Genomic DNA, 12,364 nt, shown 5'->3' on the forward strand with positions numbered 1-12,364 from the left:
AATTCGACAAGATTAACATTAATGGTAAACTTGTTTTCAACCTAAATATCGAATGGAGACAACTATTTAGGTCGGGGGTTTAAGAGGAAGCTACAAGACAAAAATGTGTATATTCTTGGATACCTTATATTGTAGGTAATAGGCATTAAAATCGCTTGAAAAACGGAGTCTAGAAAAGATCGATTTCAAGCACAAAACTGGTTTTGATTTATTTTGTAAATAATTTTATAAGAAAGCAAAAAAGTTAATCAAATGAAACTGTCACAGATAATCTTAGCTACAATACTGTATTTTTTAAGTTGTTTCCTTTACGCGTTCATACATTTCTATTGGATTTTTTTTTATGTTACATTTATATTTTTTATTTGTATTCTGCTCAAGCGAAACTATTCATAATGTACACCAATTTGTTATAAAGATTAATCAAAATAGTGATTTAGTATTAAGCTTCGCCTTAAGTAAACATGCACAAAATAGGTTTTTAGGATTTAGTTTGGATTATTTTAATAATTTGTGCGTATAACCTTCCAACCTTCAAACCTAACTTTGATTGAGAAATTAATCTATCTTTTACCATCTCCCACCACATATATAGTTATGTCTTGTAGTAATTAAGTTGAAACCAAGCGCTATTTATAATTTTTTTGCATATTAAGCGTACAGCAGAATTCGACAAGATTAATATTAATTTATTATAACTTACCTACTATCAGATTTTCTCTTGCTTAATGTGGCTCCTACAATCCTTCAATCTACCAACTTCTTTCAGACTTTTATATTTTCTGGCAGCGCATTATAATATTTCATCCCCAGTCCTGTGCAGGCGCAATTGGAGCAGTCCGCTCGGACGCCTAACTCAGCGCCTTTGAGGTTTATTAGTTTTTCATTTTTCTCAGGGCATCTTGTGAAGTAAACCGTTTTGCTTATTGGCTTTGTCATTTTTTGTTAGTCTGATTTCATTCCACGTCATCGTGTTATGTCTATGAATATCCTTGTTGTATATCATTTTGGTAACAGCTTGTTTTTTTTTTTTTTTATTATTATTTTAATATACATCATATGGGTTACATTAATACATACATATTTTGCAAAATATAATATTAAGGTTCATATATGGTCATGTATACCTTATCAGAAAAGAGGAGCTCTTGTGCCTGATAAGGGAGCCACGATTCTTACTTAGATTCATAATTCATAATGAGATAATAATAATATAATAATATATATTATTTTTATTTTTGTTTAATATAAGTTTTTTTGGAAAAAAAGTTTGATTTTATTTATTTGTTCTTGTTGGTTCGTAATACAGCACAATTCGGAAGGGAGATTATTGTAGTTTTTTATGGCTTGGTAAATATAATGGTTTTGCATTTGAGTTGTTTTAAAGATTGGCGTAATAAATTGATTTCCATTTCTCATGAGTTTATAAAATTCTTGATATTCTGTGTTATTTTTTTCTTTACACATTTTTATAATGGAAGTTTGCTTAAATATATCATCAATATTTGGTACTGGAAACAATTTAAAAAGCAATTTTGTTGGGAAAGTAGAGTTTTTTTTAAGTATTACTTTTATAATAATTTTTTGCGAGACTTTTACTGAGTTTAGGTTGTTTTTATAAGATCCTCCCCAACCTATGATTCCGTAAATAAGCAGGGAGTGGACAAGAGCATAATATACATTTTTTAGTATTTTCACATTTAAAATATTTCTTAACCTAACAAATATATATATACATTTCCTTATTCTCTTTACTAACTCCCTAATATGGCTTTTCCATTTCAGATTTTCATCGATGATCACACCAAGATATTTGATTTCAGAAGAAGAGTTGATTACAGTACACATAGGATTAAGTAGTTCACAGTTGACATTGTCACAATTTTCATCATGGATTATGATATTTACTTCGTGTTTAGGTATTTTTTGTAGTGAAAATAATACATATGTTGTTTTTTTAGCATTAAGTGTGAGTAGGTTATTATCAAACCATGATTTTAAGATATTAATACATTTATTTGCAAGTTTGTTAACTAGTTCCCATGTTTGACCTTTTATTAATAAAACAGTATCATCAGCATAAGAGATTAATTCACCTTTGATTTTCTGTTGGAAAATGTCATTTACATACATTAAAAATAGTAATGGTCCGAGGACCGTGCCTTGAGGAATGCCAAATGTACTTGTTAGTGGTGTACTAAAAGTTTGGTTTAATTTTACAATTTGAGGTCTCTCTGTTAAGTAGCTTTCTATCCATTTAAGGGCTAAGTGGTCAATGCCATTTTCTTTTAATTTTAATATAAGTTTTTCATGGGAAATGCTGTCAAATGCTTTCTTTAAGTCAATAAAAATTCCTATACATTTATTTGATTTGTCCAGGGTACTCTGAATACTAGATGAAATTTTTGCAATGGCATCTTGGGTACTTTTTCCCTCTGTGAAACCGAATTGATTTTCATTTATAATTTTGTTTTTATTTAAGAATGCAGTTAGTCTTTTTTTAGCAATTTTTTCAAAAATTTTCGATATATTAGATAAGAGTGAAATGGGTCTATAATTAGAAATGTCCTCCGGGCTACCGGACTTAAATATTGGAGAGATTATGGTTTTCTTATACGTGCTCGGGAAAACTCCTGTCTTAAAGCTATTGTTTATAATATGAGAGATTGGTGTAGAAACATAATTTTTTTATTGTATGTTTAAATATCATCGCGTTCAAGGTTAGCATCTTTTCACTGTTGACATTTTAATTACTTTTGATAATCTATTTTCCATAAGTATTATTCTCATCGTTCTAAAAAAAATTATAAATATGTAAAACTTTTTTAACATAAGTAGGTACATATTGCATTTTTAATGAATAATTTTGATGACCGGTTACATTCGGGGCTAATATTAATGGTCTAATCAATAAAAAAAATTAAATCGTGACGAATCCCAAAGAATCACTACTTTCATCAATGTATGGCTAAAATGTTAGCTTGAGTTCGGTAATAAATGCCTATTTCTTTGGCAGTAATGAACCTTCTTGACTGACTTTTTTTACTACGAATTTACTTTTTTTGACGACTATCCAAAAAAAATCTTGAATGGTGACGAATGCCAAAAAATCATTCCGGGAAAATGCATGGTGGGGTATGATATACGGCTCTATCATTTTATTTATTTTGTTTGGGTTACTTATTGTTTTATTTGGGTTAACATTGGTGGACTGGAGACGAATCAATTAAACTAAAACAAATAAATTAGCTAAACTAACTAAAATTATAAATTTGCGAGAGTCGTGGGGACAGACCATTAATGCCATTTTCTCAGCTTTACTTGTACCAAAATCAACTGAGTCTTTGGATTTGTGGTAATAATGGTAGACTAAACACGATTGAACAATTAATCAATTCATAACATAAAATTTACTGGGATGCGCGGATTTTGTTAACCGATAACGGGTTAACGTTTTCTCAGGTTCTATATTTCTATAAGGACGAAAGGTGAAAAGCTTTGGAAAAATAATATAATTTATTTTATTTTGTCAAAAAAAAACACATTCTGAAAAAACAAATCTCCTACTACCCGTACAGAAAGCGTAAAATGTTGGTTGAGTAGTGATGGAGGACTTAGCTAGCCGAGAAATTGAACTCACGACGCCTGGGTGGGATCCAGACGCGATGCCAACTCAGCCAATGACCAGTTCATCCAACAATAATTATAGTAAAGTATAATTAGGTTATGTAGGCAATATTAGAAAGTTACTCACAGGCATATTGAAGTTAAGGATATCAATGTCAAAAAAGACAAGTTTTTTTGTTTGGATCGAAATACTGTTATAGTAAGTAAAATACTTTAATTGTATTATCATATAAAATTAATAAATATGAAAATAATTAGGTAAATTTCTTTTTAAAATACACAAATCTACCTGCGACTCCCAGACATGTATTATATTATTAACAAACTATATAAAAAAAAACAAACAAACAAAGCTGAACAATTCTCACGCAAGTTCCCACGGTACCAACGATCCTTGTTCGGAACAACTCTTTAAGTACACAACTTACTCCATTTATTTAATTTATCGATACTCCCACCGTATTTTTTACCCTTTGAGGAAAAGGACACAAGAAAAGCACAGCCTTATAAAAAGGATCTAATGATGAAAAGATGTTGGAGAACGAGTCACGCATTTTTTTTTATAAAAGAAAGACAAACATTTCCGTGTTACGAATAACCTGACAATATTTGAAAATCTCCTACTACCACCACAGTAAGCGGAAGATGTTGCTTGTGTTGTGATGGAGGACTTAGCCAGCCGAGGAATTGAACACGATACGCCTGGGTGGGACCCAAACGCGATGTCAACTCAGCCACTGATTTGACTCAGCCGCATTGGTAGTTGCCAATAATTTCCTCGGACATTGGGAGCAATCTTTTGTACAAGATGTTAGACATAATTGGTATTTAACAACGTTATTCCCCTATAATTACAGCACTCGAGTTGGTCGCCCTTCTTGTGTAGTGGACAAACAATTCCTAGTCTCCTCTCTTCGGGCATCTCTTCTTCTGTCCATACTTTTTGAATTAGGTTATGCAGGGATTGAGTAAGCTCTCCACCTGCTGCTTTCAATAATTCAGCCACCAGCTCATCTGACCCGGGGGATTTGTTGTTTTTCAGCTGTGTTATTGCCTGCTTCACTTCCTCCAGCGAAGGGGGTTCAGTATTGTCATTGTACGAGTCATCTCCCATGCTCTCCACCGTGTTGTGCTCCACCTCTGCCGAGTTGTTATTGAGAACCGTATCAAAGTGTCTCACCCATCTCCTCAGGATGTCAGGCTTTTCACTCAGTATCACTCCGTTCTCGTCCTTGCATATATTTATTTTTGGCTTAAACTCAGCTCTCATGTTATTTACTTTTTTGTAGAAAAGCCTACTCTCATTCTTAAGCCTGAGTGCTTCAGCCTCTCTAATTTCTTTTTGTAAATATATTTTTTTCTGGGCTTATAAAAAATACTCGATTATTTCAAAGGTCAAGATGTATTCTACTCGCAGTATTTAATTAAAGCATCGGAAACATTTCTAGGCGACCAAATTTTCAAACCAAAAACACATGATTTTGCATTAATACATATGGCATCGCCTTAACTTAATATTATAAATGTAAAAGTGTATTTGTTTGTTTGTTTGTCCATTTTTCACGTCGTAACAGAGCGACCGATCGCCATAATTTTTTGCGTAGAATCACATTATCTCGAAAACACTTTTCATTCGCGTGAAAAAATTCTTTGTACTTTAATTTCGCCCTAATTCCATGCAAGCGAAGTCGCGGATAAAAGCTAGTTATCTAATAAATTAGTCGAAACCAGCTGGTGTAGTATGTATGGCGGTTTGTCCTATATGTCTACCCTTGCAGGAAACGGCATGATAGTTAGTTAGTCGACAGTTAGACACAATATCATCGTCATGGATTCATCCACAGTTACATAATCCTATAATTTTAACCTGATAACCCAGAAAACCAACAGAGCGGAGAATGGCTATTATAAGGATGATGGTTGGTTGGAAAGACTTCAATGGACACTATTATTACCCCACAATACAATAATGTCCTTCGTCCTTACAAAGGATGGCAGTCTATTGACTCTTGCAACTCATAAAGAATCAATGCACAACCTCGTATGTCAGTTTCAATTGCTTTCAATAAGACGCATGAATTGAAAAAAAAAACTTTTTATGATTTTCATGAGTGTTTTTTCCCTACCAAGGCGGAAAGATAGCATTTAAGTGATGCAAATTTAAATGCACATCTTAAGTTTAAAGGCAAATGTTAAATTTATATGCATATTTTATATTTAAATGCATTTTTAAATTTAAATGCTCATGTTAAATTTAAATGGACATGTTAAATTCAAGTGCACATGTTAAATTTAAATGCACATTGCTTACCGAGGAGGAAAGGTAGCATTTAAGTTTTGCAAATTTAAATGCAATGTTAAATTTAAATGCAAATTTTAAATTTAAATTCAGATGTTAAATTTAAATGCACATATTAAATTTAAATACACATGTTAAATTTAAAAGCAAATGATAAATGTAAAAGCAAATTGGAAATTTAAATAGACATTTTAAATTTAAATGCAAATGATAAATTTAAATGCACATGTTAAGTTTAACTTTAAATGCAATTGTTAAAATATTTAGAAATTATACTTTTTATATATTGACATTTTAATTGCCGAGTCATTTTGAAACATAATGCCGTCCAATAAACTAAAAAATATATTTCGATTATTTGTACTTCAATTGTACGTTATTTTTCAAATGAATTCAGATCATCCAACATGATAATTTCGGCTGTCGCTGCATGGGTGCATCATTTGAATTTGTAATCCTGCGTTATTCAAGTTCGATGAACTTTTAATTTTCAAAATTGAAACTGATACCTAAGTATAATTCATATCAGACAAGCGATTAAATAGGCACCAACGTTATTTTCTTAATTAATAATTTGATTTGTTGAAATTTTAGACAGATTTTTCAGGCAGGTCTATTCGGGTAAACACATTTTTATTAGAATGTTTAAGTTTGGAGAAGAAACAACTCTGCACGAAGAGTATATTTTATTTAAAAAAAATTATTATATTTTATTTTTAAAAACTACATAATGTATGGCATATATTATTTTGTTATTTTATCAGCTTCATATTATTACATTAATTTATTAAATCTCTCTAAATTTACAATAAATTATTATGTTATAAACAAAATTGACAGTATAATTCAGAAATTCTACAATTATAATATCCCGTGATTTTTCACGAGTCTGCGTTACAACCTACAAATGTAAATTTCTATTTATATTACGTAGATCCAAGAAACAATAACCGGGCAACTCAGGACAGTGGCAATTCAATACATTCTTGATAAGTGATATAAAGTCATGAAAAAATGATGAAAAAATCTTGGTTAAATAGGTTAGGTTTATAGGGCCTTTTTTCATCACTTTTTAGTTGCCATGGAACCCTAGAAACAAATAGAGATATGGCTTGGAAGCGTCGGAAGACATCGTCGAACTACGACCAAAGTGCACGGACTGTTAAAGCGGCTTTGCAAATTTAATTTATGCGGGTGAGTGAACAATGTTGGCGACATTTTTCTGTGAGAGGTATCAATAATGGTTCGGTTCATCTTCCTTGTTTCTATTATCTACGGTATATTGGGTAACCGTATAAAACACAACAGTGACAAAACTGAAAGCCTATGTTAGGTTAGATTAGTTTAGGATAAATCGGGTTAGGTTAGATTTTATTAACTTTTCTTAAATTAACTTTTTGTTTTCTCATAGAACCGGTTTATTATGTAATAATACATTATAAATGCTAGTTCCCTTTCTGCGTGGATCCTTCCCAGGGCAGATCAGGCGGAAATTAACCCTTTGGGTGAGGTGGTCCAGGGGTAGGCAATGCACGGGTCGCGTGTCTGTGCTGTGAATATTCCTTGTGGCACTTTCTCACACTTCCTCCGCTTCTGTGCGCCCAAAGGTAGCCGAGCAAGGAGCATGTTGACAACCTTTTCCCACTATCCAGAAAAAATCAATTCCTCTGCTGGTTTAGTCCTCCATAATTGCCCAAGTAACATTTTCCGCTTGTAGTAACTTGGTATTATCAAATATTGTCAGGTTATATATATACATGGCACGTGAACATTTGTCATTCTTAAAATAAATAAAAAGTATATCTGCCAGCATAATCTTAAACTATAACTTAAATTTGCAAAACGCTTTTTTTCCTGTCGTTGGACAATAATAATTAACAATGGCAAAAATTGAAAAAAAAATACTGTACGTATATCATTGCCACAACAAACTCTGAAGATTTGTCAAAAATTAAAAAAAAATGTTTAAATTGTTCCAAGTGATCGTCTAAAAGACGACTGAAGTTGACGTTTTGTATTTGTAAAAATAAACAGTAACAATTAGAAAAATACCATTAAAAAGATCTAATTTTCACAATTAAATTGATTTTATTTATCTTATTAGCAAATTGTGGAAATATTGTAGCAAACTGCGCGGCAATAAACCAAGAAATTCGTGACATAAATAGCTTTTGCAAATTTCACGATGCCAGTGCAGAGATTCGAGAGGTTTTGCTTGCTTTGCTTCAAATAATCAGGAGTCTGCTTTATAGTTGATAATTAATGAAATGCTTTCTTATAAATACAATATACCTTACTGTAATGTATTGGACTTCTATTTTTTATACCTCCCTTGATATAATATACAAAACCTTTCTCGTATTGAGTTACTTCTCATTGGTGCATATTATTAGTTACTAATTTTAAATGTGTAATGTATTATACCATAATTTATTTCTGTAAAATAATACAATGCGAAAATTACAAACTGTTTGTGACCCATGAAGTACCTGTTGGCCATGGGAACCTGGGAACAGATCTCAGATAACCAGGAGCGCAGGATGACACAGGATGTATGAAAGGAAGTATTGGAAACTGTTCACAAATACAATAATCCTTGAGAATATAGTCCGTTCATTATTCCATGCATTCCGTATTATGATATTTTTTACCAATATTATTAAAGGATATGCGTGTGAAATGGAATCATTTTTATATTCAGTGTACATATATCGATGAACACGTCACAAATTTCATTAATAAATAATTACTCGTGTATTGATTTGTGTAGTTCGTATCTATAACAAGCAGTTTCGCGATTGTGACAGTAAAATTGACATTTTAACTGAGATGACGCTGTGAGCTAAAAAAATTAGATGATTGAAAAAAAATTGACGCCAGAGCACCGATTTTTGAGAATTTTTTTCTGGTTCTGCATTCAGATATTACATAAACTAACAAAATCAATATTTTAAGATTTATAAAATAGTGTTTTGAATCAGCCGCGCAAAAACATATATTTTTTTATTTGTGAAGTTGAAACTGTTTATTATTATTATTATTAATAGGATCGTTGCCTTTCAAAAGAAGGGATTTACTTTTCTAATGTTAGTAAACTAAACATTTAAACAAAAGAAATACACATATCAAATGAATAATTATTAATTACTAAAAGAATGTTGATTCCTAATTTATCGCTTGTCTTATCTTATCTCAACCAGTTCCAATTTTGAAAACTTCATTGAACGTGTTACGCTTAAAATTGGTCAAATCGAAAAAAATCTGTGTTGGAACGAAGGTATTTTTACGAAAACTCAAAATAAAATAAGCAACCCTTTTAGTACAAAACATACATAATAGTAACAAAGGAGATGAGCCATGAGTATGAAATCGCACGCACATCGCATGTCGCCAGCGCCATTCCCCCATACTACTGCCAATCGCATTTACGTACAGCGGCGCCCCGCCTTTGTTTCTACCTACACAACAAAAGCATAACTTTCATGGGCTCCGCCTCGAGCCCCTTTGATAGTCTGTGCAGTTAAGACGTTATTCGGCGCCAGCCGGAAGGTTTTCATGCCATGTCTCTTTGTTTCTATGGTTTTGACGGCGATGCGTTTTCTTACCTACTGCTTGGTAAGCTGGATCTGGAGAGACTAGTTGAGGGACCCTTTTGACCTCTCCAGCCGGACTCTCTCGACCCACACCTTGCACCGCACCTACCCTTCATACCTGTGTGGAGCTAGTGAAAAAAAAATGCATCTTTTGTGTCAAATGTGCCTCGTGATATATCAGATCGCATTGAAACTGTCAGCGTTTTAAAATTTATATAAGGTAAACTATTTTTTTTTTGCAATTTGCACAAATATTCGAACAGAGTATACTAGTTTGCACTTTTTCAGGTAAGCTGGCTTTTATTGTTATGTGTCATTTAAAGGTAAGACTTGTACCTAGTTGGAGTGTGGAAACCACTTCTCCATGTCTCACCATGAGGGGCGGGCCTATTGTTGCCAGCATAACAAGACTGGATTTAATGTGGACTGGGGAATACTGGGATTACTTAGTTAGGTTAGGTTGAATTACTTTGTTAGAGAGAAATGAATATCAGAGGCATTACAAAAACGAGCTATTGGGCACAATAACAGGTACAAACATTAATGCAGTTTTTATACTATTTATTTGAACTTTGAATGTTTTCATGATATTGTGCTTTCATTACGTGGACTATATTAAGTTATGATTATGTATTGTTTCTGTAATACACGTAGTTTATATCAGCTACAAGCCAAAAATGTGTATATTTGTATATTTTTGGTATACCTTATAATTGTAGGTAATAGGCATTGAAATCGCTTGAAAAACGGAGTCTAGAAACGTTCGATTTCAAGCACAAAACTGGTTTTTATTTATTTTGTAAATAATTTTATAAGAAACCAAAAAAGTTAATCAAGTGAAATTGTCACAGATAATCTTAGCTATAATACTGTATTTTTTTAAGTTGTTTCCTCTACGCGTTCATACATTTCTATTGAAAAAAATATTTCTTTTAGTAGCTTACATTTATATTTTATATTGAGTAATTTATTTTTTTACTGAAGCGAAACGATAGGAAAACCTTCAATTTATCTAAAGCATATTTTTTGGTATTCATAAGGTACACCAAATCGTTATAATGATTAATCCAAATACTGATTTGGCACTAAGCTTCGCCTTAAGCTAACCTTTTAAATATGCAATTTTACATTTTATATTATCTACCAGGTTTTTTTCAAAGTTATCTTTACTTGTTTAATATAAATTTATCTGAATTCGATAGGCCAGCGAAATAATGATTTGATTTGAAGTCATCTCCATCGTGAGATATGTAGCCTTGAAATATCCATCTAATCAAAGTATTTGTTTAGTAAGATAAATTTAAAAGCCACAAAGCGACAAAGCTAACGATAGAAATCACTTTTAGAGCTAAATATTACAGATGGATACAGATGCAAAACTGCGCAAATAATGTCTTTAAATCTCATCATTCGAGAGTGTCTCCTCTCCCACCTAATCCGGTCTCACAACGTTGGCCTCTTGCAGTATGGTTATGTTAGGTTAGGTAGACACTTTCAATATCACCCTTGTGAGAAAGACTACCATTCAGAATTGAAAAGTTGCTTAAAATTGCTTTTACAAAGCAACCCAGATTATTTATTTAATTTAGCAGTAGCGTGCATTTCTGTACGACCAATAATTTGGGCTATGTTAGTGTGTAGTTTTTCAGGGATAAGAATTATTGTCCATTGAATATTTTAAAATGCCTTTTTGCTATCATCTTCATCTGATTGTTTTGGACAACTGAATAATTGAGCGTACAAGTTCTTACCAATTTCATTTATTATGTCAATCCAGTAAGCATGTACATGCGTCAGATCTGATTTTTTTCTGAGTTGTTCATGATGTTGGCCCAATAAAGAATCCAATTTTCCGGCCGTCGAACGCAACATTGTCAAAAATACGATAAATGTTTTTATTTTCTATTCATTAGATCCCCCAAACAATAAGTAAATAAAAATTCTCGATAAATTTCGTCAATTTCAAAATTTTTGACATGGATGGAGAGGAAGGGAAGGGGTTTATGATCATGAAACGTTCAGACAAGGCTTCGATAATGTAACAGAAGGAACAGGGCTAGAAATTAGAAATATGAAAAATTTGCTGGTTCAAATGTAGGTCCCCTCAAACCTCTTCAAATTCCATTGGAATATGGAAGGGGGTATTTCCCGATGAAAACAAGCCTAGATGGTCAAAATTCCCAAAAATTTTTTACTAAACTAAACTATTGAGTTTGTAGAAATGGTTTTAGGCCAAAATGTAGCAAATTTTGTCTACTTTGAAAACATACAAAATAGTTTCGATCGAACACTAGTCCTTCATTGTTGAAATCGCCAAAAATTGGAGGAAGGTAGAAAAAATTGTGGTTTTTTTTTATTTTATTTTTGTTGTGTTGTTTATGTTGCGTTAGGCGCTTAAGGTCGGAAACTTGGACTATTTATTAGGCTAACATAATAAATAGCTCAACAAAAAATCAGAACTAGCAGATCTGACTCAAGGTACCCCCCCTTTCAGACGACAAGGTTACTGGACTATTAACTTTATGGATCATTGTTTGTCTTTGGTGGGCACAGCTTTTCAGACTTTATTCACTGCACGCCACTGGTGGGCAGCAATACTAGGTATCTAGGTGATGAATAATAAATCAAATTTTGAAAAATCAAGTTTTATTCAAGTTTTTAAAAAATAAAATATGTACAATGTGCAATGTGCAATATAACGCAATTAAAAACATTAATAAAGTTGTTAACAATTAAGTAAAAACTTGTTCTCTTCTTCAATATAAAAAAACTTATTTTTATAAAAATACTCTTCGTAATAAAACATCGACGATTAAAGCTTGTTCCCTTTCAAGAACTTATACAG

This window comes from Hesperophylax consimilis, chromosome 15, assembly GCF_061612785.1.
Source record: "Hesperophylax consimilis isolate HC1 chromosome 15, BYU_Hcon_1.0, whole genome shotgun sequence".
Taxonomy (NCBI): Eukaryota; Metazoa; Arthropoda; class Insecta; order Trichoptera; family Limnephilidae; genus Hesperophylax; species Hesperophylax consimilis.